Raw genomic sequence first — 22,930 nt, forward strand, 5'->3', positions numbered from 1 at the left:
GACCAAAAAGGTACAAATGCAATAAAAAATTGTACTCTTAGAAATAAATAAGAGACTTGTAAAATTATACACTTATTTACTATTATGATATATGTACTGCTATATTCAGACATATTCAGCCCCTAACCACTACTGCGTTGTGCTCTAAGCTGGATATAAACATGACTCAGCCATGTTCAGCGGTGTCGGCACAATACAGTGGGTCTGAAAGCCGGCTCAGAGAATATTGTTATTAATCTCAATAAATTAGAATATCCTCAAAAAGTTCATTTACTTCAGTAATTCAATACAAACAGGGAAACACATATATTATATAGTCATTACAAACAGACTGATCTATTTCCAGTGTTTATTTCTGTTAATGGAAAAAGAACAAAAGTTTTGGCACCGTGTTAGCCAGTTGAAAAATGATTGATTGCTCTCAGTGAGAGAAACATAATTATAATTTTGTAGTTATGATACCTTTTAATGGCTAACTAAAATAAAACAAAAAGATGTTACAAAGCACACTTTCTAGACTTTTCAGGTCTCTTCATCAGGCATGGTATGACTAAACATCTGAGAAAACACAAAAATATACACAAACAGAGCAGAGGGATGGCATAATAAAAGGACCTTTAAATAAACAAACACTGAGTTTATAGAGTGAATCCTTGATTAGCTTTGATTAGTGGTGTGAAAGTTTTAGCATCCCTGATCCATGTAGGATCAGAGATCTGGTGCCCTCGCAGTCGCTGGAGAAGACCCCTCAGGTTTTGTAGTGGGTCATAAATTCTCCTGACAGGTTGAGTCCTGTGTGGATAAAGTCAAACATTAAACATGAACTCTGTCCACACAGCACTGGACCTGTCAAGAGGATTTATGACACACTACAAAATCTGAGGGGTCTGCTCCAGAAACTGCAAGGGCAGTACAGATTCCAAAAACCTTCTGGACCTAATACCTGAGAATCCAAGGATGGGAATTTTCTATATGCTTCCCTAGATTCAAAAACCAGGCAACCCAGGGAGGCCAATCATCTCAGGAGTGGGAACACTCACTGAAAAATCTCTGGGAGGATAGAAAGTGTCCTTAAGCTACTGGTAAGGAAGACAGCCAGCTATATACAGGACCACTGACCTTTTAAAAAAGCTATATACAATAGGTCCCCTACCCGAGAGTACCATCTTAGCCACCATGGATGTGGAACCCTTATACTCTAACATCCCACATAAAGATGTACTAACTAGAGATGTATCATACTATGAAGAAAAAGACATGGATCGCACATCCCAAAAATACAATGATCTAAAGCCGCTAGGCAAAAAATTAAATAGAACATGAGGTTCTTTTGTTACCATTCTGATCAGATTGTATTAAGCCCACTGCCACGTCACGGCAAACCTCTTGAGTGGGTCCCTAACCTGACCTTTTTGTGCGGCACTGTGCACTGACCACCGCCGCAGCGACAAAGCGCCAGCAAGTCGGGCGACCTGGTGCCTCACAGCACCCATGCTGCAAGGCAAAGCCCCCAAGGCTCCAGGCCGCGCCGCCCCACTGACACCACACCACCACAACAGCAGCCACCACACAGCACCAGCACACAGTGAGAGGAGCTGTGCACTCACCTCCCACTGGCTCCCATATGTGAACTGGGAGCAAAAAGAAGGCTGACCCCTCTTGCAGTCTCCTGCTGATTAAAATCACCTGTGCCAAATGGGGAGAGTGCAGATCCAAGTAAAGAGGGGGATAGAATGATATATATCATACTATGAAGAAAAAGACATGGATCGCACATCCCAAAAATACAATGATCTAAAGCCACTAGGCAAAAAATTAAATAGAACATGAGGTTCTTTTGTTACCATTCTGATCAGATTGTATTAAGCCCACAGCCACGTCACGGCAAACCTCTTGAGTGGGTCCCTAACCTGACCTTTTTGTGCGGCACTGTGCACTGACCACCGCCGCAGCGACAAAGCGCCAGCAAGGCGGGCGACCTGGTGCCTCACAGCACCCATGCTGCAAGGCAAAGCCCCCAAGGCTCCAGGCCGCGCCGCCTCACTGACACCACACCACCACAACAGCAGCCACCACACAGCACCAGCACACAGTGAGAGGAGCTGTGCACTCACCTCCCACTGGCTCCCATATGTGAACTGGGAGCAAAAAGAAGGCTGACCCCTCTTGCAGTCTCCTGCTGATTAAAAATCCTGCTGGTGCCTTGTCGCTGCGGCGGTGGTCAGTGCACAGTGCCGCACAAAAAGGTCAGGTTAGGGACCCACTCAAGAGGTTTGCCGTGACGTGGCAGTGGGCTTAATACAATCTGATCAGAATGGTAACAAAAGAACCTCATGTTCTATTTAATTTTTTGTCTAGCGGCTTTAGATCATTGTATTTTTGGGATGTGCGATCCATGTCTTTTTCTTCATAGTATGATATGTATCATTCTATCCCCCTCTTTACTTGGATCTGCACTCTCCCCATTTGGCACAGGTGATTTTAATCAGCAGGAGACTGCAAGAGGGGTCAGCCTTCTTTTTGCTCCCAGTTCACATATGGGAGCCAGTGGGAGGTGAGTGCACAGCTCCTCTCACTGTGTGCTGGTGCTGTGTGGTGGCTGCTGTTGTGGTGTCAGTGGGGCGGCGCGGCCTGGAGCCTTGGGGGCTTTGCCTTGCAGCATGGGTGCTGTGAGGCACCAGGTCGCCCGCCCTGCTGGCGCCTTGTCGCTGCGGCGGTGGTCAGTGCACAGTGCCGCACAAAAAGGTCAGGTTAGGGACCCACTCAAGAGGTTTGCCGTGACGTGGCAGTGGGCTTAATACAATCTGATCAGAATGGTAACAAAAGAACCTCATGTTCTATTTAATTTTTTGCCTAGCGGCTTTAGATCATTGTATTTTTGAGATGTGCGATCCATGTCTTTTTCTTCATAGTATGATATATATCATTCTATCCCCCTCTTTACTTGGATCTGCACTCTCCCCATTTGGCACAGGTGATTTTAATCAGCAGGAGACTGCAAGAGGGGTCAGCCTTCTTTTTGCTCCCAGTTCACATATGGGAGCCAGTGGGAGGTGAGTGCACAGCTCCTCTCACTGTGTGCTGGTGCTGTGTGGTGGCTGCTGTTGTGGTGGTGTGGTGTCAGTGGGGCGGCGCGGCCTGGAGCCTTGGGGGCTTTGCCTTGCAGCATGGGTGCTGTGAGGCACCAGGTCGCCCGCCCTGCTGGCGCCTTGTCGCTGCGGCGGTGGTCAGTGCACAGTGCCGCACAAAAAGGTCAGGTTAGGGACCCACTCAAGAGGTTTGCCGTGACGTGGCAGTGGGCTTAATACAATCTGATCAGAATGGTAACAAAAGAACCTCATGTTCTATTTAATTTTTTGCCTAGCGGCTTTAGATCATTGCATTTTTGGGACGTGCGATCCATGTCTTTTTCTTCATAGTATGATACTAACTAGAGATGAGCGAACCGGTCACGGTTCGGCTCGAGGTCGGTTCACCGAACGGAGCTCCCGTTCGAGTTCGGTTCGTCGAACGTTCGACAAACCGAACTCGAACTGCATAGGAAACAATGGCACGCAATCACAAACACATAAAAACACCTAGAAAACACCCTCAAAGGTGTCCAAAAGGTGACAAACAACTCACAACACAAACACATGGGAAAGTGACAAGGACATATACTCATGCGAAAACAAAAGAGCTGGACAAGGAAAAAGAGGACGAGATACAGATATAGGCATGGCACGCCCTTCTAAAATCATGTAAAACACCGCAAGGTGACTCCAAGCGGAGTCTCCCTTTTTTCCAAAAATTGTGCCCCACACACACCCACCCACCCATTCAGTGGCAGCACTTGTGCCCTAGTTGTACACTTCACAGCTAGATTTGCATCAAGCACATTCAAAAATACGCTATTCTTAAAGGGGTTATCCGGCTTAATTTGCTTTTTTTTATTATTTCCCTATTGGGCTACATTGGGGCAGGTAAGTAGATAGAGACCACTTACCTGCCCTGCTGTCAGCCCCTCTCCCCCGGTTCAGAGCGGTCATGTGACCGCTCCTGCCGCGATTTTGCTGCTTCCGGTCATTTCATGTCTACATGGGCAGGGCCATGTTGACATGCAAATGTGGAAACAGCATGTCGCCTCCCTGCTGGGCTGTACAGTGCGATGAGCCCCGCTCCCCTTCCCTGCACCCTCCCACACATTCCCCCGCACCTCCCCCTGCACTGCTGTGGGGGTCCGTGACCTGGCGGCAGCTGCCATGGTGTCTGCTCCAGCACCGGCCCCCCTGCTCAGGATCACACATTCAAATGTACCGGCATCACAGATCACCGATGCCGGTACATTTGAAAGTGCTGATGAGAAGCAGCGCAGCGCTGCTTCTCATCTTGCACGCTGTCTGAGCTATCTTCAGCACAGCGGTGAAGTCACCACTGTGCTGATATGTCTAGAGCACAGACAGCGCGCAAACGTGCAGGAGCGGCGGGGACCGATGACGGGTGAGTATGTACTCCCTATGGGGTGGTGTGTGTGTGTGTGTGTGTGTGTGTATGTGTATGTGGTGCACAGCCCGATGTGTGTGTATGTATGTTTGTGTATGCGGTGCACAGCCCGATGTGTGTGTATGCGGTGCAGAGCCTGATGTGGTGTGGGGTGCAGAGCCCGATGTGGTGTGGGGTGCAGAGCCCGATGTGGGGCTGTTATTTGCAATGCTGTAGTGTAGTGCGCTGCCCTGTAGTGCCCTGCCCTGTAGTGCCCTGCCCTGTAGTGCCCTGCCGTGCAGTGCGCTGCCGTGTAGTGTGCTGCCCTGTAGTGTTCTGCCCTGTAGTGTCCTGCCCTGTAGTGCCCTGTAGTGTCCTGCCCTGTAGTGTCCTGCCCTGTAGTGTCCTGTAGTGATCTGCCGTGTAGTGTGCTGCCCTGTAGTGTCCTGTCCTGTAGTGTCCTGTAGTGCGCTGCCCTGCAGTGTCCTGCCCTGTAATGTGCTGCCCTGTAGTGTCCTGTCCTGTAGTGTCCTGTACTGTGCTGCCCTGTAGTGTCTTGTCCTGTAGTGTCCTGTAATGTGCTGCCCTGTAGTGTCCTGTCCTGTAATGTGCTGCCCTGTAGTGTCCTGTCCTGTAGTGTCCTGTACTGTGCTGCCCTGTAGTGTCCGGTCCTGCAGTGTCCTGTAGTGTCCTGCCCTGTAGTGTGCTGCCCTGTAGTGTGCTGCCCTGTAGTGTCCTGCCCTGTAGTGTCCTGCCCTGTAGTGTCCTGTCCTGTAGTGTCCTGTAATGTGCTGCCCTGTAGTGTCCTGTCCTGTAGTGTCCTGTAATGTGCTGCCCTGTAGTGTCCTGTCCTGTAGTGTCCTGTAATGTGCTGCCCTGTAGTGTCCTGTCCTGTAGTGTCCTGTAATGTGCTGCCCTGTAGTGTAGTGTCCTGCAATGTGCTGCCCTGTAGTGATCTGTCCTGTAATGTGCTGCCCTGTAGTGTCCTGTCCTGTAATGTGCTGCCCTGTAGTGCCCTGTAGTGTGCTGCCCTGTAGTGTCCTGTAGTGTCCTGCTCTGTAGTGTCCTGTCCTGTAGTGTCCTGTAATGTGCTGCCCTGTAGTGTCCTGTCCTGTAATGTGCTGCCCTGTAGTGTCCTGTCCTGTAGTGTCCTGTAATGTGCTGCCCTGTAGTGTCCTGCCCTGTTGTGCCCTGTAGTGTGCTGCCCTGTAGTGTCCTGTAGTGTCCTGTAATGTGCTGTCCTGTAGTGTCCTGTCCTGTAGTGTCCTGTAATGTGCTGCCCTGTAGTGTCCTGTCCTGTAATGTGCTGCCCTGTAGTGTCCTGTCCTGTAGTGTCCTGTAATGTGCTGCCCTGTAGTGTCCTGTCCTATAATGTCATGTAATGTGCTGCCCTGTAGTGATCTGTCCTGTAGTGTCCTGTAATGTGCTGCCCTGTAGTGTCCTGTAAAGTGCTGCCCTGTAGTGTCCTGTCCTGTAATGTGCTGCCTTGTAGTGCCCTGTAGTGTGCTGCCCTGTAGTGTCCTGTAGTGTCCTGTCCTGTAGTGTCCTGTAATGTGCTGCCCTGTAGTGTCCTGTCCTGTAGTGTCCTGTAATGTGCTGCCCTGTAGTGTCCTGTCCTGTAGTGTCCTGTAATGTGCTGCCCTGTAGTGTCCTGTCCTGTAGTGTCCTGTAATGTGCTGCCCTGTAGTGATCTGTCCTGTAGTGTCCTGTAATGTGCTGCCCTGTAGTGTCCTGTAATGTGCTGCCCTGTAGTGTCCTGTCCTGTAATGTGCTTCCCTGTAGTGCCCTGTAGTGTCCTGTCCTGTAGTGTCCTGTAGTGTCCTGCCCTGTAGTGTCCTGCCCTGTAGTGTCCTGTCCTGTAGTGTCCTGTAATGTGCTGCCCTGTAGTGTCCTGTAATGTGCTGCCCTGTAGTGTCCTGTCCTGTAGTGTCCTGTAATATCCTGCCCTGTAGTGTCCTGTCCTGTAGTGTCCTGTAATGTGCTGCCCTGTAGTGTCCTGTCCTGTAGTGTCCTGTAATGTGCTGCCCTGTAGTGATCTGTCCTGTAGTGTCCTGTAATGTGCTGCCCTGTAGTGATCTGTCCTGTAGTGTCCTGTAATGTGCTGCCCTGTAGTGTCCTGTAATGTGCTGCCCTGTAGTGTCCTGTAATGTGCTGCCCTGTAGTGTCCTGTCCTGTAGTGTCCTGCCCTGTAGTGTCCTGTAATGTGCTGCCCTGTAGTGTCCTGTAATGTGCTGCCCTGTAGTGCCCTGTCCTGTAGTGTCCTGTAATGTGCTGCCCTGTAGTGTCCTGTCCTGTAGTGTTCTGTAATGTGCTGCTCTGTAGTGTCCTGTCCTGTAGTGTCCTGTAATGTGCTGCACTGTAGTGATCTGTCCTGTAGTGTCCTGAAATGTGCTGCCCTGTAGTGTCCTGTCCTGTAGTGTCCAGTAATGTGCTGCCCTGTAGTGTCCTGTCCTGTAATGTGCTGCCCTGTAGTGTCCTGCCCTGTAGTGTCCTGCCTTGTAGTGCCCTATAGTGTGCTGCCTTGTAGTGCCCTGTAGTGTGCTGCCCTGTAGTGCCCTGTAGTGTGCTGCCCTGTAGTATCCTGTCCTGTAGTGTTCTGTAATGTGCTGCCCTGTAGTGTCCTGTAATGTGCTGCCCTGTAGTGTCCTGTCCTGTAGTGTCCTGTAATGTGCTGCCCTGTAGTGTCCTGTCCTGTAGTGTCCTGTAATGTGCTGCCCTGTAGTGTCCTGTCCTGTAGTGTCCTGTAATGTGCTGCCCTGTAGTGATCTGTCCTGTAGTGTCCTGTAATGTGCTGCTCTGTAGTGATCTGTCCTATAGTGTCCTGTAATGTGCTGCCCTGTAGTGTCCTGTCCTGTAATGTGCTGCCCTGTAGTGCCCTGTAGTGTGCTGCCCTGTAGTGTCCTGTAGTGTCCTGCCCTGTAGTGTCCTGTCCTGTAGTGTCCTGTCCTGTAGTGTCCTGTAATGTGCTGCCCTGTAGTGTCCTGTAATGTGCTGCCCTGTAGTGTCCTGTCCTGTAGTGTCCTGTAATGTGCTGTCCTGTAGTGTCCTGTCCTGTAGTGTTCTGTAATGTGCTGCCCTGTAGTGTCCTGTCCTGTAGTGTCCTGTAATGTGCTGCACTGTAGTGATCTGTCCTGTAGTGTCCTGTAATGTGCTGTCCTGTAGTGTCCTGTAATGTGCTGCCCTGTAGTGATCTGTCCTGTAGTGTCCTGTAATGTGCTACCCTGTAGTGTCCTGTCCTGTAGTGTCCTGTAATGTGCTGCCCTGTAGTGTCCTGTCCTGTAATGTGCTGCCCTGTAGTGTCCTGTCCTGTAGTGTCCTGTACTGTGCTGCCCTGTAGTGTCCTATAATGTGCTGCCCTGTAGTGTCCTGTCCTGTAGTGTCCTGTAATGTGCTGCCCTGTAGTGTCCTGCCCTGTAGTGTCCTGCCCTGTAGTGTGCTGCCCTGTAGTGTCCTGTAGTGTCCTGTCCTGTAGTGTCCTGTCCTGTAGTGTCCTGTAATGTGCTGCCCTGTAGTGTCCTGCCCTGTAGTGTCCTGCCCTGTAGTGTCCTGTCCTGTAGTGTCCTGTTATGTGCTGCCCTGTAGTGTCCTGTTATGTGCTGCCCTGTAGTGTCCTGTCCTGTAGTGTCCTGTAATGTGCTGCCCTGTAGTGTCCTGTCCTGTAATGTGCTGCCCTGTAGTGCCCTGTAGTGTGCTGCCCTGTAGTGTCCTGTAGTGTCCTGCCCTGTAGTGTCCTGCCCTGTAGTGTCCTGCCCTGTAGTGTCCTGTCCTGTAGTGTCCTGTAATGTGCTGCCCTGTAGTGTCCTGTCCTGTAGTGTCCTGTCCTGTAATGTGCTGCCCTGTAGTGTCCTGTCCTGTAGTGTCCTGTAATGTGCTGCCCTGTAGTGTCCTGTCCTGTAGTGTCCTGTAATGTGCTGCCCTGTAGTGTCCTGTCCTGTAGTGTCCTGTAATGTGCTGCCCTGTAGTGATCTGTCCTGTAGTGTCCTGTAATGTGCTGCCCTGTAGTGTCCTGTAATGTGCTGCCCTGTAGTGTCCTGTCCTGTAATGTGCTGCCCTGTAGTGCCCTGTAGTGTGCTGCCCTGTAGTGTCCTGTAGTGTCCTGCTCTGTAGTGTCCTGTCCTGTAGTGTCCTGTAATGTGCTGCCCTGTAGTGTCCTGTCCTGTAGTGTCCTGTAATGTGCTGCCCTGTAGTGTCCTGTCCTGTAGTGTCCTGTAATGTGCTGCCCTGTAGTGTCCTGTCCTGTAGTGTCCTGTAATGTGCTGCCCTGTAGTGTCCTGCCCTGTTGTGCCCTGTAGTGTGCTGCCCTGTAGTGTCCTGTAGTGTCCTGTAATGTGCTGTCCTGTAATGTGCTGTCCTGTAGTGTCCTGTCCTGTAGTGTCCTGTAATGTGCTGCCCTGTAGTGTCCTGTAATGTGCTGCCCTGTAGTGTCCTGTCCTGTAGTGTCCTGTAATGTGCTGCCCTGTAGTGTTCTGTCCTATAGTGTCATGTAATGAGCTAGTGTCCTGTAATGTGCTGCCCTGTAGTGTCCTGTCCTGTAGTGTCCTGTAATGTGCTGCCCTGTAGTGTCCTGTCCTGTAGTGTCCTGTAATGTGCTGCCCTGTAGTGATCTGTCCTGTAGTGTCCTGTAATGTGCTGCCCTGTAGTGTCCTGTAATGTGCTGCCCTGTAGTGTCCTGTCCTGTAATGTGCTGCCCTGTAGTGCCCTGTAGTGTGCTGCCCTATAGTGTCCTGTAGTGTCCTGCCCTGTAGTGTCCTGTCCTGTAGTGTCCTGTAATGTGCTGCCCTGTAGTGTCCTGTCCTGTAGTGTCCTGTAATGTGCTGCCCTGTAGTGTCCTGTCCTGTAGTGTCCTGTAATGTGCTGCCCTGTAGTGTCCTGTCCTGTAGTGTCCTGTAATGTGCTGCCCTGTAGTGTCCTGTCCTGTAGTGTCCTGTAATGTGCTGCCCTGTAGTGATCTGTCCTGTAGTGTCCTGTAATGTGCTGCCCTGTAGTGTCCTGTAATGTGCTGCCCTGTAGTGTCCTGTCCTGTAGTGATCTGCCCTGTAGTGTCCTGTAATGTGCTGCCCTGTAGTGTCCTGTCCTGTAGTGTCCTGTAGTGTCCTGTCCTGTAGTGTCCTGCCCTGTAGTGTCCTGTAATGTGCTGCCCTGTAGTGATCTGTCCTGTAGTGTCCTGTAATGTGCTGCCTTGTAGTGTCCTGTAATGTGCTGCCCTGTAGTGTAGTGTCCTGTAATGTGCTGCCCTGTAGTGTCCTGTCCTGTAATGTGCTGCCCTGTAGTGTCCTGTCCTGTAGTGTCCTGTAATGTGCTGCCCTGCAGCGTCCTGCCCTGTAGTGATCTGCCGCGTAGTGTCCTGCCATGTAGTGATGAGAGGTCAGTGCTGGGGCAGAATATACTGACAGGGAATGTGTGTGCAGGGTGGGGCTGGACACTGGGGTGGGTGGTGACAGCTCTGACTGAGGTTTTGCACAGGAAGTGGTCATGTTTGCTGGAGCTGAATGTAAACAAGAAGCTGCACAGAATAAAGGTATAATTCAAGAGGAAAAAAAGTTAGAAAACAAAAAATAACAATGTAGGGGTGATTAATATGACAATACAGCACAGATTAGCTTAAACTCAAACATTTTTGTTATGTCGGATAACCCCTTTAACCGTCCCCAGGATGACACCGGGGTAGGTAGCAAAGTTTTTCCTGATCCCAGCTCTGTTCATCTTGGCTTCTTTTAAAAACACAGCAAGCAAGGGTTGCTCCAAGCGGAGTCTTCCTTTTTTCCAAAAATTGTGCCCCACACACACCCACCCCTTCAGTGGCAGCAGTTGTGCCCCAGTTGTACACTTCACAGCTAGATTTGAATCAAGCACATTCAAAAATACGCCATTCTTATCCGTCCCCAGGATGACACCGGGGTAGGTAGCAAAGTCTTTCCTGATCCCAGCTCTGTTCATCTTGGCTTCTTTTAAAAACAATGTAAGCAAGGGTTACTCCAAGCGGAGTCTCCCTTTTTTCCAAAAATTGGGCCCCACACACACCCACCCATTCAGTGGCAGCACTTGTGCCCTAGTTGTACACTTCACACCTAAATTTGCATCAAGCACATTCCAAATCCACAAGCATTTACTCTCCCCAGGATGACACAGGGGTAGTAAATTCCTGGTGGATCCATGACTTGTTCATTTTGATGAACGTTAGTCTGTCCACATTGTCACTGGATAGACGTTGTTAGGTAGCAGCGTTACTTGGGCAAAAACGTGAGGCAGTGAGGCAGCAGCGTGTTCACATCAACAGTCTATTTATTGTTGCAGCATAAATAGATCAAATTTCCCACTGTCAAAGTCTCTTCCGGATCACAGCCGGTGCATATAGACAAGTTCTTTGCATCAAAAAGTCTTGTTACCTTAGGACCCCGTTAACCGCAGGGATCTGTGTAAGGTTCTTCTAGGCTCACACTCTTGGCCTGTGTTCACTCCACACAGAGCCAGCCCAGCTCACACAGCATGTGTTAGCTTCACCAAGCCTGGCTCTCAACTGAGACACACCCTGCTGTGCTCTTCATGATTTAAACGAAAATGCCGGACATGAGGATTGCTACAAAACCTGGACTGGGAGGAGGGATCTGTCTCCCTGTTACCCTTTGTGCTATACTCCCAGTAATAGCTATAGCAAACTCAGAGGGTTTCCAGACACATTCTGGGGGACACATAGCGGTCTTCAAATATTACCCCTGTCACTGCCTCACAACGCGTGCGCTTATCTGTCAGCACACACCCAGCAGCACTGAAGACACGTTCAGAGACAACGCTGGCAGCTGGACACGACAAAATCTCCAAGGCGTAACTGGAGAGCTCTGGCCATTTTTTTAGATTTGAAGCCCAAAATGAGCAAGGCTCCATTTGCAAAGTCATGGCATCGATGTTCATTTGGAGATACTCCTGTATCATCCTCTCCAGCCGTTGACTATGTGTCAGACTTGTTGTCTCTGGTGGCCTTGCAAAGGAGGGTCTAAAAAAATTATGAAAAGATTCCATAAAATTGCTGTTACCAGCACCAGATACAGTCCTACTGGAACGGGTAGACTGTTGAAGATGACGAGACCGTCCCATGTTTGTCAAGTTACAACTGGGAGATTCACTCCCTGCACCTGCACGGTTGTTTGGTGGAAAAGCCGAGCTAAGATCAAGTAACAGCTTCTGCTGATACTCCTGCATACGTGCGTCCCTTTCTATGGCTGGAATTATGTCACAAAATTTGGACTTGTACCGGGGATCTAATAGTGTGGCAATCCAGTAGTCATCATCACTTCTAATTTAGACAATACGAGGGTCATGTTGGAGGTATTGCAACAAGAAGGCACTCATGTGTCTTGCGCAGCCATGCGGACCAAGTCCACGCTGTGTTTGTGGCATAGAGGTGCTACCCGTTCTTTCTTCCTCTGACATCTCCCCCCAACCTCTTTCAACTGAAATTTGACCAAGGTCTCCCTCATCCGCTGAGTCTTCCATGTCCATGGACAGTTCGTCCTCCATTTCTTCATGTTCTCCTACACCTTCCTCAACATTTCGCCTGCTACTATGCGCCCTTGTTGATCCCTGTCCCCCATGGTCCCATGCCTGCTGCGTTGGTGATGATGAACGTCTGGACCTTGGTGATGTTGTTGTCCCTTGCGCATATGAATCCTCCTGTAGTTCTTCCCTTTCCTGTTGTCCCACCCCCTGACTCCGAATAGTGTTTAGCGTGTGCTCCAGCATGTAAATGACTGGAATTGTCATGCTGATAATGGCATTGTCAGCGCTAAACATATTCGTCGCCATGTCGAAACTGTGCAGAAGGGTGCATAGATCCTTGATCTGAGACCACTCCATCAGGGTGATCTTCCCCACCTCTGCATCTCGTTGGCCCAGGCTATACGTCATGACGTATTGCACCAGGGCTCGGCGGTGCTGCCACAGTCGCTTTAACATGTGGAGAGTCGAATTCCAGCGTGTCGGCACATCGCATTTCAGGCGATGAACCGGCAGGCCGAAAGACTTCTGGAGCGATGCAAGTCGCTCAGCTGCGGCGCTTGAATGGCGGAAGTGAGCAGACAGTTTTCGTGCCCTGTTCAGAAGGCCATCTAGGCCGGGATAGTGTGTTAAAAATTGCTGGACAACAAGGTTCAATACGTGAGCCATACAAGGTACGTGTGTCACCTTGCCCAGGCGAAGGGCCGCACCCAGGTTTGCAGCATTGTCGCACACGGCCTTACCAGGCTGCAGGTTGAGTGGAGACAACCATTTATTAAACTCGGACCGCAGAGCTGACCACAACTCCTCAGCTGTGTGACTCCTATTCCCAAGACATGTCAAGCTAAAGACCGCCTGATGACGTTGTGCTCTGCTGCCAGCATAGTAATGAGGGGTGCGTGATTCCTTCTGCGCAGTGAGAACGCTGGTGGCCTGACCAGGCAGGCTTGGGGTGGAGGTGGAGGACACAGATGAGGTGGAGGAGGCAGAAGCAGTGGCGGAACTTGGACAGACAGAGGATTGACACACAAGTTGTGGGGACGGCAAGACTTGTGCAGCAGACCCTTCACCATCTATCACCATAGTTACCCAGTGCCCAGTCAGCGACATGTAACGTCCCTGTCCATGCTTACTGGTCCAAGTATCGGTGGTGAAATGCACCTGTTCACACACAGAGTTTCTCAAGGAAGCGGTGATGTTGTGTGCGACATGCTGGTGTAGCGCGGGCACACCTTTCTTAGAGAAGTAGTGGCGACTAGGCATCTGGTACTGGGGCACAGCGACAGACATAAGGTCTCTAAAATCCTGTGTGTCCACTAGGCGGAAAGGCAGCATTTCGGTAGCCAAGAGCTTACAGAGGGATAGAGTCAACCTCTTAGCTTTGTCATGGGTCGCAGGAAATGGCCTTTTATTTGACCACATCTGAGGGACAGAGATCTGGCTGCTGTGTGTAGACGGTGTTGAGTAGGGTGTCCCTGGAAAAATGCAGGTTTGTGAGGAAAGTGCAGGCGGAGACATGATGTTGCCTTCATCCAACGTTGGTGCTATCGATGTCTGAGAGAGCTGTACACACTCACTTGTTTCCTCTTCCAAACCAACTGACGACCTACCAAGCAAACTGCCTGTTGCGGTTACAGTGGTGGAAGTTGTGCGTGGAAAACCAGGTGTGACAGCTGTCCCCACAGTCCTAGAAGATGAAGAGCGCGCGGATGCACTGGAAGGGGCAGACCATGGATGGTTCGCTCCGCTAGGCCGCATTGCAGCACGGTGAGCTTCCCACCGGGACCTATGATATTTATTCATGTGACGATTCATGGAAGAAGTTGTCAAACTGCTGAGGTTTTGACCTCTACTAACAGAATCACGACAAATTTTACACATCACATAATTTGGGCGATCTTTTTCTATGTCAAAAAAGGACCAGGCTAGGCAAGGCTTAGAGGGCATGCGACCTGCTGAGCCCCCCCGACTAGTGCTCAGAGACAGAGTGGTGGCTAATGATGCAGTTGTAGACGTGCTACCAGTGCTCCGACTCTGTCCAGGAAGCCGCAAGGTAACTTCGTCGTCGGTTGCATCCTCCTCCACCGCCTCTGTTGACCTTCTCGAGTGCCTGACTGGGGGTTGACAGTAGGTGGGATCTAGAACTTCATCATCAATTGTTGTGTTTGCACTCCCCTCCCCCTCAGACCGAGCCTCTTCTTGCCCTGACTGAATATTTAAGTTGTCATCCCAATCTGGTATCTGCGTCTCATCGTCATCAGTATGTTCCTCATTGTCTATAACCACAGGTGTTACAGTTTGTGACAAAGGGTCAACATTATGCTCAGAAACTTGGTCCTCACGGCCTGAATCAGAGTCACAAAGGTTCTGGGCATCACTGCAGACCATTACCTGGTCTGTACTCACTGTAGCTTGGGAGCATACCTCTGATTCCCAGGCTATAGTGTGACTGAACAGCTCTGCAGACTCAGCCATCTCAGTTCCACCATACTGTGCAGGGCTGATGGAGACTTCAGAGCTGGGAGAAAGCAAGTTTGATTGGGATGACAACTCAGAGGACTGGTGTTTTTTGGATGCGGTACTTGAAGTGGCTGAGAGGGCACTTGTTGGACCACTTGAGATCCATTCAAGCATTTTCCTTTTTTGGCCATCATCTACCTTTGTTCCTGTTGTTCGTGTCCGTAAAAAAGGGAGCACATCGGATTGTCCACGGTAAGTAGTAGACATCCTACTTTTGCAGGTAGATGGTCTATCTTCAGCAGATGATAATGGAGCTTTGCCACCTTCCCCACGGACAAACCCTTTTTTTTCTTTTCCACCACGCCTCTTCCCCTTTCCACCAGCATCTGTCATTTTGCCACTCATGTTGATTGCGACAAGATTGTGCACTGAAAATGTGGTAGTAAAAATTGAGAGGTGGTGTAGATTGCAGCGGTGGTCTAGCTTTATTAACAGTAGAATCATAAAGAATAAATATCCCTGATAATGCAACTACGGCCCTTAAACTGGCAGCATAAATTGCTAGTATAATGGCTTAGTTATAATGAGTTGGAGTGTGCAATGCAGGCAGACGTGCTGCAAATATCTGTGCACTAGTGGGACTATACAGAAGTCCAACAGCCACGTTTAGGATGCCACTAGGTTCACTCAGTGTTTGCTAGTATAATGGCTTAGTTATAATGAGTTGGAGTGTGCAATGCAGGCAGACGTGCTGCAAATATCTGTGCACTACTGGGACTATACAGAAGTCCAATAGCCACGTTTAGGATGCCACTAAGTTCACTCAGTGTTTTCTAGTATAATGGCTTATAATGAGTTGGAGTGTGCAATGCAGGCAGACGTGCTGCAAATATCTGTGCACTACTGGGACTATACAGAAGTCCAACAGCCACGTTTAGGATGCCACTGGGTTCACTCAGTGTTTGCTAGTATAATGGCTTAGTTATAATGAGTTGGAGTGTGCAATGCAGGCAGACGTGCTGCAAATATCTGTGCACTACTGGGACTATACAGAAGTCCAATAGCCATGTTTAGGATGCCACTAGGTTCACTCAGTGTTTGCTAGTATAATGGCTTAGTAAGAATGAGTTTGAGTGTGCAATGCAGGCAGACGTGCTGCAAATATCTGTGCACTACTGGGAATATACAGAAGTCCAGCAGCCACGTTTATGATGCCACTAGGTTCACTCAGTGTTTGCTAGTATAATGGCTTAGTTATAATGAGTTGGAGTGTGCAATGCAGGCAGACATGCTGCAAATATCTGTGCACTACTGGGACTATACAGAAGTCCAATAGCCACGTTTAGGATGCCACTAAGTTCATTCAGTGTTTGCTAGTATAATGGCTTATAATGAGTTTGAGTGTGCAATGCAGGCAGACGTGCTGCAAATATCTGTGCACTACTGGGACTATACAGAAGTCCAACAGCCACGTTTAGGATGCCACTAGGTTCACTCAGTGTTTGCTAGTATAAAGGCTTAGTTATAATGAGTTGGAGTGTGCAATGCAGGCAGACGTGCTGCAAATATCTGTGCACTACTGGGACTATACAGAAGTCCAACAGCCACGTTTAGGATGCCACTAGGTTCACTCAGTTTTTGCTAGTATAATGGCTTAGTTATAATGAGTTTGAGTGTGCAATGCAGGCAGACGTGCTGCAAATATCTTTGCGCTAGTGGGACAATACAGAAGTCCAATAGCCACGTTTAGGATGCCACTAAGTTCACTCAGTGTTTGCTAGTATAATGGCTTAGTAACAATGAGTTTGAGTGTGCAATGCAGGCAGACGTGCTGCAAATATCTGTGCACTACTGGGACTATACAGAAGTCCAATAGCCACGTTTAGGATGCCACTAAGTTCACTCAGTGTTTGCTAGTATAATGGTGTCACGCTCACCGGGTCCCCTGCGCTGCCCTCCGGCTCACCTGTCACGCTCCCCGGCTCCCCCGCCTCGCTTCCCGGTTCCTTGGTCCGGTCACCGCCGCTCCCCGCTCTCCAGCACCCTTTGCCGGCGCGTCCCCAGCGTCCTAGTCCCCGCTCCCGGCGCCCGTCGGCTTCACAGCCCCAGCCCGGCCCTGCTGCTTCCTCCTCGCAGCTTCCTGCTCTGGCTTCTGGCACTCGGGCCGCGCGCATGCGCATTAGGGCGCGCGCGCGGTCATTGACCCTTTCTTAAAGGGCCAGCGTCCATTAACAGGAAATGATGCAAAACAGGTACAGGGTATAAAGGGGTGTAATGTCCAAGGGGGCGGGGCCTGATCTTCGTGTTTCTTAAGCTAGGAGTCAGGTCTCCTGGTATCTCTGTGATATACTCACCTATCTCTCTTGTAGAGCCGTGCCTGCCTCGCCATCCGGTCCTGCCGAATCCCAAACCCCGAACGCTGTCCATCTGCCATCCTGACAGTCCGAACCATCTCGGATCCCTGCGGTGACCCGTCATCTCGCTCCAAAGGTTCCGGACCCCGCCTAACATCTTCTCGGCTTCTAAACCTGAGCTACGTCACCCGGACTACCACCAGTGACTCCGTGGTCCCAGGGACTTCTCCGTTATACTCGTGTGCACGGACTGTTCTGCTGCCTATAGTGCTCCAGCTACCAGACCCCTTACCACCATCTAGGAGTTCGGCCCAGTGGATCCACCTCCTGGGTCTGCCCGTCCACCTGGCCCTGACAGTAAGATCAGGCCATGGATCCCGCTGCAGCACTAGCAGCCGTACAGGAGGAACTCCAGCGCCAGCGTGAGACTCAGACCCGCATGCTGCAATTCATGTCTTCTGTGGACGCCCGCCTGAACACGCTACAAGCGGCAGTTACGTCTTCAACATCCCGGGCTTCCACTAGTCAATCCACGGCTCCAGCTCCCGTGGCGACATCTTCAGATACTTCCAGACTTCGTTTGGCCTCACCACCCCGATACGCCGGAGACCCCAAGACCTGCAGGGGATTCTTAAACCAATGCTCCCTCCATTTCACGCAGCTGCCGCATTTGTTTGCCTCCGACCAAGCCAAGGTCGCCTTCATCATGTCCCATCTAGAGGGTGAGGCACTGGCGTGGATGAACCCCTTGTGGGAGAAGGGGGATCCTGTGACCATGAACATCCAGGAGTTCCTGCAGGCATTCCGTGGCACCTTTGATGAGCCCGGACGCGCCTCCGCGTCTGCTTCGTCTCTTCTCCGCTTACGTCAGGGGACTCTGACGGTGGGCCAATACGCAATCCGGTTTCGCACCTTAGCTTCGGAACTCGGGTGGAACAACGAGGCCCTAACCGCCGCCTTCTGGGAAGGACTCTCGGGGCGAATTAAAGATGAGCTGGCGGGTCGTGACGTACCGACCACCCTGGATGCCCTGATCGCACTAGCGACTCGAGTGGACATTCGCTTTCAGGAGCGATCCAAGGAAGTGTCCCGTGAGAGACGTCCGGTACGGCATTCCTCTCCTCCGCAGAAGCCCGCCGTACTTCAGTCATCGACAGCTGGGGCCCCCGTCCACGAGCCCATGCAGATCGACAGAGTGCGGCAGTCTGAACAACGTCGAGCTGAGCGGCTCGCCAAGGGCCTCTGCTTTTACTGCGGAGAGGGCACACACCTGCTACGCTCCTGTCCTGAGAGGCCGGGAAACTCCAAAGCCTAGGGTTGGTAGGAGAGGCCACCCTAGGTGCTGGGACTCTCTCAGACCCGGTTACGTGGACTGTGCAAGTGACAACGGGAGAGACGCGGTTCACGGCTGAGGCATACCTCGATTCCGGGGCAGCAGGCAATTTCATCCAGCAGGCCACGGTGGACAAGTACCAGGTGCCTGTTACTCCACTCGACAAGCCCCTCGTGATTGCCTCTGTGGATGGGAGACCCCTCTCTGACACCATCTCCTGGATCACCAAGCCGGTGGAACTGCGTATCGGTGCCCTGCACACCGAGAACATCGCTTTCTACGTCCTCCCACACATGTCCCATCAAATCCTGCTGGGACTTCCCTGGTTGCGGACACACGAACCATCAGTCAGCTGGGGCACTGGCGACATCACCCGATGGGGCTCTTCGTGCAAAGAGAAGTGCCTGAAGACCATACAACCCATCCGACGACCTCCGGTTCCAGAGAACCTACCGGGGCTGCCCTCGGCCTATTGGTCCTTTGCAGACATCTTTGATAAAAAGGAATCCGAGGTACTTCCGCCACATCGTCCTTACGATTGTGCCATCGACCTGCTCCCAGGAACAACACCACCTCGAGGACGGATATATCCATTGTCTCCAGCCGAAACAAGGGCCATGTCTACTTACATCACAGAGAGCCTGGCAAGGGGATTCATTCGGAGATCCTCCTCTCCTGCTGGAGCAGGTTTTTTCTTCGTCAAGAAGAAAGAGGGCGACTTACGCCCATGCATAGACTACCGGGGTTTGAATCAAATCACCGTAAAAAACAAGTACCCTCTGCCGCTCATCCCCGAATTGTTTGACCGGCTTAGAGGAGCTCGTGTCTTCACCAAGCTGGATCTTCGGGGTGCTTACAATCTGGTACGCATCCGCTCTGGGGACGAATGGAAGACCGCGTTCAATACGCGCGATGGGCACTATGAATACTGCGTGATGCCCTTCGGCCTGTGTAACGCCCCAGTCGTCTTTCAAGAACTGGTGAACGACGTTTTCCGGGACCTTCTCTACGTCTGTGTGGTAGTGTATCTGGATGACATCCTTGTCTTCTCTCCGGACCTCCAGACCCACAGAGAGAACGTACAGCTGGTTCTACAAAGACTGAGAGAGAATCGTCTGTACGCCAAGTATGAGAAGTGTGTCTTTGAGCAGTCTTCTCTCCCCTTCCTGGGGTACATCATCTCTGATACCGGACTGCAGATGGATCCAAAGAAGGTCTCCTCCATTCTCAACTGGCCTCCTCCTTCTGGACTGAAGGCAATCCAACGCTTCCTGGGATTCGCCAACTACTACCGCCAGTTCATCCCTCACTTCTCTGCTCTGACTGCTCCTCTCTCCGCTTTGACCAAGAAGGAGGCTAATCCAAAGGACTGGTCACCTGCGGCCGACGCCGCGTTTGGCTCTCTGAAGCGGGCATTTGCCTCCTCTCCTGTACTCCACCGTCCGGAGTTAAACCGCCAGTTCACCTTGGAGGTGGATGCCTCCTCCTCAGGAGCCGGAGCAGTGCTCATGCAGAAGTCCTCCTCCGGGAAGATGGTGACTTGCGGATTCTTCTCCAAGAGCTTCTCAGCGCCTGAACGCAACTACACCATCGGTGACCGAGAGCTCTTGGCAGTCAAACTGGCTCTGGAGGAATGGCGCTACCTTCTGGAAGGAGCAGTGTACCCCGTGATTATTTAGATGGACCACAAGAACCTGGAATACCTACGGTCCGCTCAGCGACTGAACCCACGGCAAGCCAGGTGGTCCTTATTCTTTGCCAGGTTTGATTTCCAGCTCCATTTCCAACCCGCGGACAAGAATGTACGCGCTGATGCCTTGTCCAGGTCTTTCATGCCCATGGAGCAGGAGGAGGAGACTACCCAACCCATCATCTGTCCTAGTAAAATCATTCCGGTGGCCCCTGTCACCCTGGCCCAGATACCGCCCGGGAAGACCTATGTCTCTGAGACAGACAGGCAAAAAGTGTTACACTGGGGTCATGCCTCGAAAACAGCCGGTCATGCTGGTCAGAAGAGAACATGGGGTGCGATTGTACGTCATTACTGGTGGCCATCCCTTCGCACGGACGTCGCTGCTTTTGTCTCTGCCTGCTCCTCTTGTGCTAGGAACAAGACGCCCAAACACCTGCCATATGGCCGTCTTCTGCCTCTGCCGATACCCTCAGTTCCGTGGCAACACATAGCGATGGACTTTATTACGGACTTGCCATTGTCCTCCGGACACACAGTCATATGGGTCGTGGTGGATCGGTTCTCTAAAATGGCTCATTTCGTCCCTATGGCCGGACTGCCCTCTGCTCAGGAACTCGCGGACGCCTATATACATCACATCTTCCACTTGCATGGCTTTCCATCACACATCGTATCCGACAGAGGAACTCAGTTCACCTCCCGCTTCTGGAGGGCTCTCTGCAAACATCTGGGAGTGACTCTGGACTTTTCATCTGCCTACCATCCTCAGTCTAATGGCCAAGTGGAGAGGGTCAATCAAATCTTGACCTCTTTCTTACGTCACTATGTCAACGCCCATCACGACGACTGGTCCACTCTCCTTCCTTGGGCTGAATTCTCCCATAACCACCACATCAGTGAGTCGTCCTCCAGCTCTCCCTTCCATGTCGTTTACGGACTTCAGCCCTCCGTCCCTTTGCCTGTATCCCCTTCTTCGGATGTCCCTGCTGCTGATACTGTAGCCCGTGACTTTGCAACCATTTGGGACTCTGTCAAGGCGTCCCTTGGGCGTGCTTCCCTGCGGATGAAAAGACACGCAGACAAGAGACGTCTGGACCCTCCGTGTTTCTCTCCTAGAGATCTAGTCTGGCTTGCATCCAAGTACGTCCGATTGAAGATACCATCCTACAAGCTGGGTCCTCGCTACATCGGGCCGTTTAAAGTCCTCAACAAGATCAATGAGGTCTCCTACAAGCTACAGCTTCCGGCCACGATGAGGATACCCAACTCATTCCACGTCTCCCTGCTCAAGCCGGTTGTCCTGGGTCCCTTCTTTGCTGCTGCCAGTTCGGCTCCTCCACCTATTGCCGATGACGACATCTATGCGGTAAGGGATATTGTGGCCATGAAGACCGTACGGGGTCGACAGTTCTTCCTGGTGGACTGGGCAGGGTATGGTCCTGAGGATAGGTCCTGGGAGCCCCGGGAGAATGTGGGTACTCCGCTGATCCGTGCCTTCCTGTCCCGGTTGTGGGGAGAGGGGCGTGGGGGGGGGGGGGTACTGTCACGCTCACCGGGTCCCCTGCGCTGCCCTCCGGCTCACCTGTCACGCTCCCCGGCTCCCCCGCCTCGCTTCCCGGTTCCTTGGTCCGGTCACCGCCGCTCCCCGCTCTCCAGCACCCTTTGCCGGCGCGTCCCCAGCGTCCTGGTCCCCGCTCCCGGCGCCCGTCGGCTTCACAGCCCCAGCCCGGCCCTGCTGCTTCCTCCTCGCAGCTTCCTGCTCTGGCTTCTGGCACTCGGGCCGCGCGCATGCGCATTAGGGCGCGCGCGCGGTCATTGACCCTTTCTTAAAGGGCCAGCGTCCATTAACAGGAAATGATGCAAAACAGGTACAGGGTATAAAGGGGTGTAATGTCCAAGGGGGCGGGGCCTGATCTTCGTGTTTCTTAAGCTAGGAGTCAGGTCTCCTGGTATCTCTGTGATATACTCACCTATCTCTCTTGTAGAGCCGTGCCTGCCTCGCCATCCGGTCCTGCCAAATCCCGAACCCCGAACGCTGTCCATCTGCCATCCTGACAGTCCGTACCATCTCGGATCCCTGCGGTGACCCGTCATCTCGCTCCAAAGGTTCCGGACCCCGCCTAACATCTTCTCGGCTTCCGAACCTGAGCTACGTCACCCGGACTACCACCAGTGACTCCATGGTCCCAGGGACTTCTCCGTTATACTCGTGTGCACGGACTGTTCTGCTGCCTATAGTGCTCCAGCTACCGGACCCCTTACCACCATCTAGGAGTTCGGCCCAGTGGATCCACCTCCTGGGTCTGCCCGTCCACCTGGCCCTGACAAATGGCTTATAATGAGTTTGAGTGTGCAATGCAGGCAGACGTGCTGCAAATATCTGTGCACTACTGGGACTATACAGAAGTCCAACAGCCACGTTTAGGATGCCACTAGGTTCACTCAGTGTTTGCTAGTATAATGGCTTAGTTATAATGAGTTGGAGTGTGCAATGCAAGCAGACGTGCTGCAAATATCTGTGCACTACTGGGACTATACAGAAGTCCAATAGCCATGTTTAGGATGCCACTAGGTTCACTCAGTGTTTGCTAGTATAATGGCTTAGTAACAATGAGTTGGAGTGTGCAAAGGGCAGGAGGGTACAGTGGCAGGGTTGTGGGTCTCTGGGTAGAGGAAAGGAAGCCTGCCTTTCTATCCCTCCTAATGGGGAAATGCAGCAAGGAAATCCCTGACCTTAGCTACACAGACGCTGTCATCTTCTGTAGCTGTTAAACTCTGTTTTCAGGACCTGTCACCTATGGCTCTGACCCTGCCGGTATGAGCCCTTAAGAGGACTGATAGAAAGTGCTATCCCTAAGCTGTCCAGCGCTGTGTATGGAGTGTAATACAGCTGTATCGGTGATAGGAGCTGCGCCAGTGATGTCTGACACCAAGGACGCAGAAGGCAGATAATGGCGTGCTGGAGGAAAATGTCCGGTTTTATAATGCAGGGACATGTGACATGGACATCCTATCACACATGCCGTTGCTTCTCTGGCTAAAAGTCCACTTAGCTGTGTGTGTGTCTGGGATTGGCTGACATGCTGGCCCTCCCCACTACACGCGCGCGCTTAGGGAAGGAAGACAAGGAAAAAAAAA

This window comes from Anomaloglossus baeobatrachus, chromosome 1 (genome assembly GCF_048569485.1).
Source record: "Anomaloglossus baeobatrachus isolate aAnoBae1 chromosome 1, aAnoBae1.hap1, whole genome shotgun sequence".
Lineage (NCBI taxonomy): Eukaryota > Metazoa > Chordata > Amphibia > Anura > Aromobatidae > Anomaloglossus > Anomaloglossus baeobatrachus.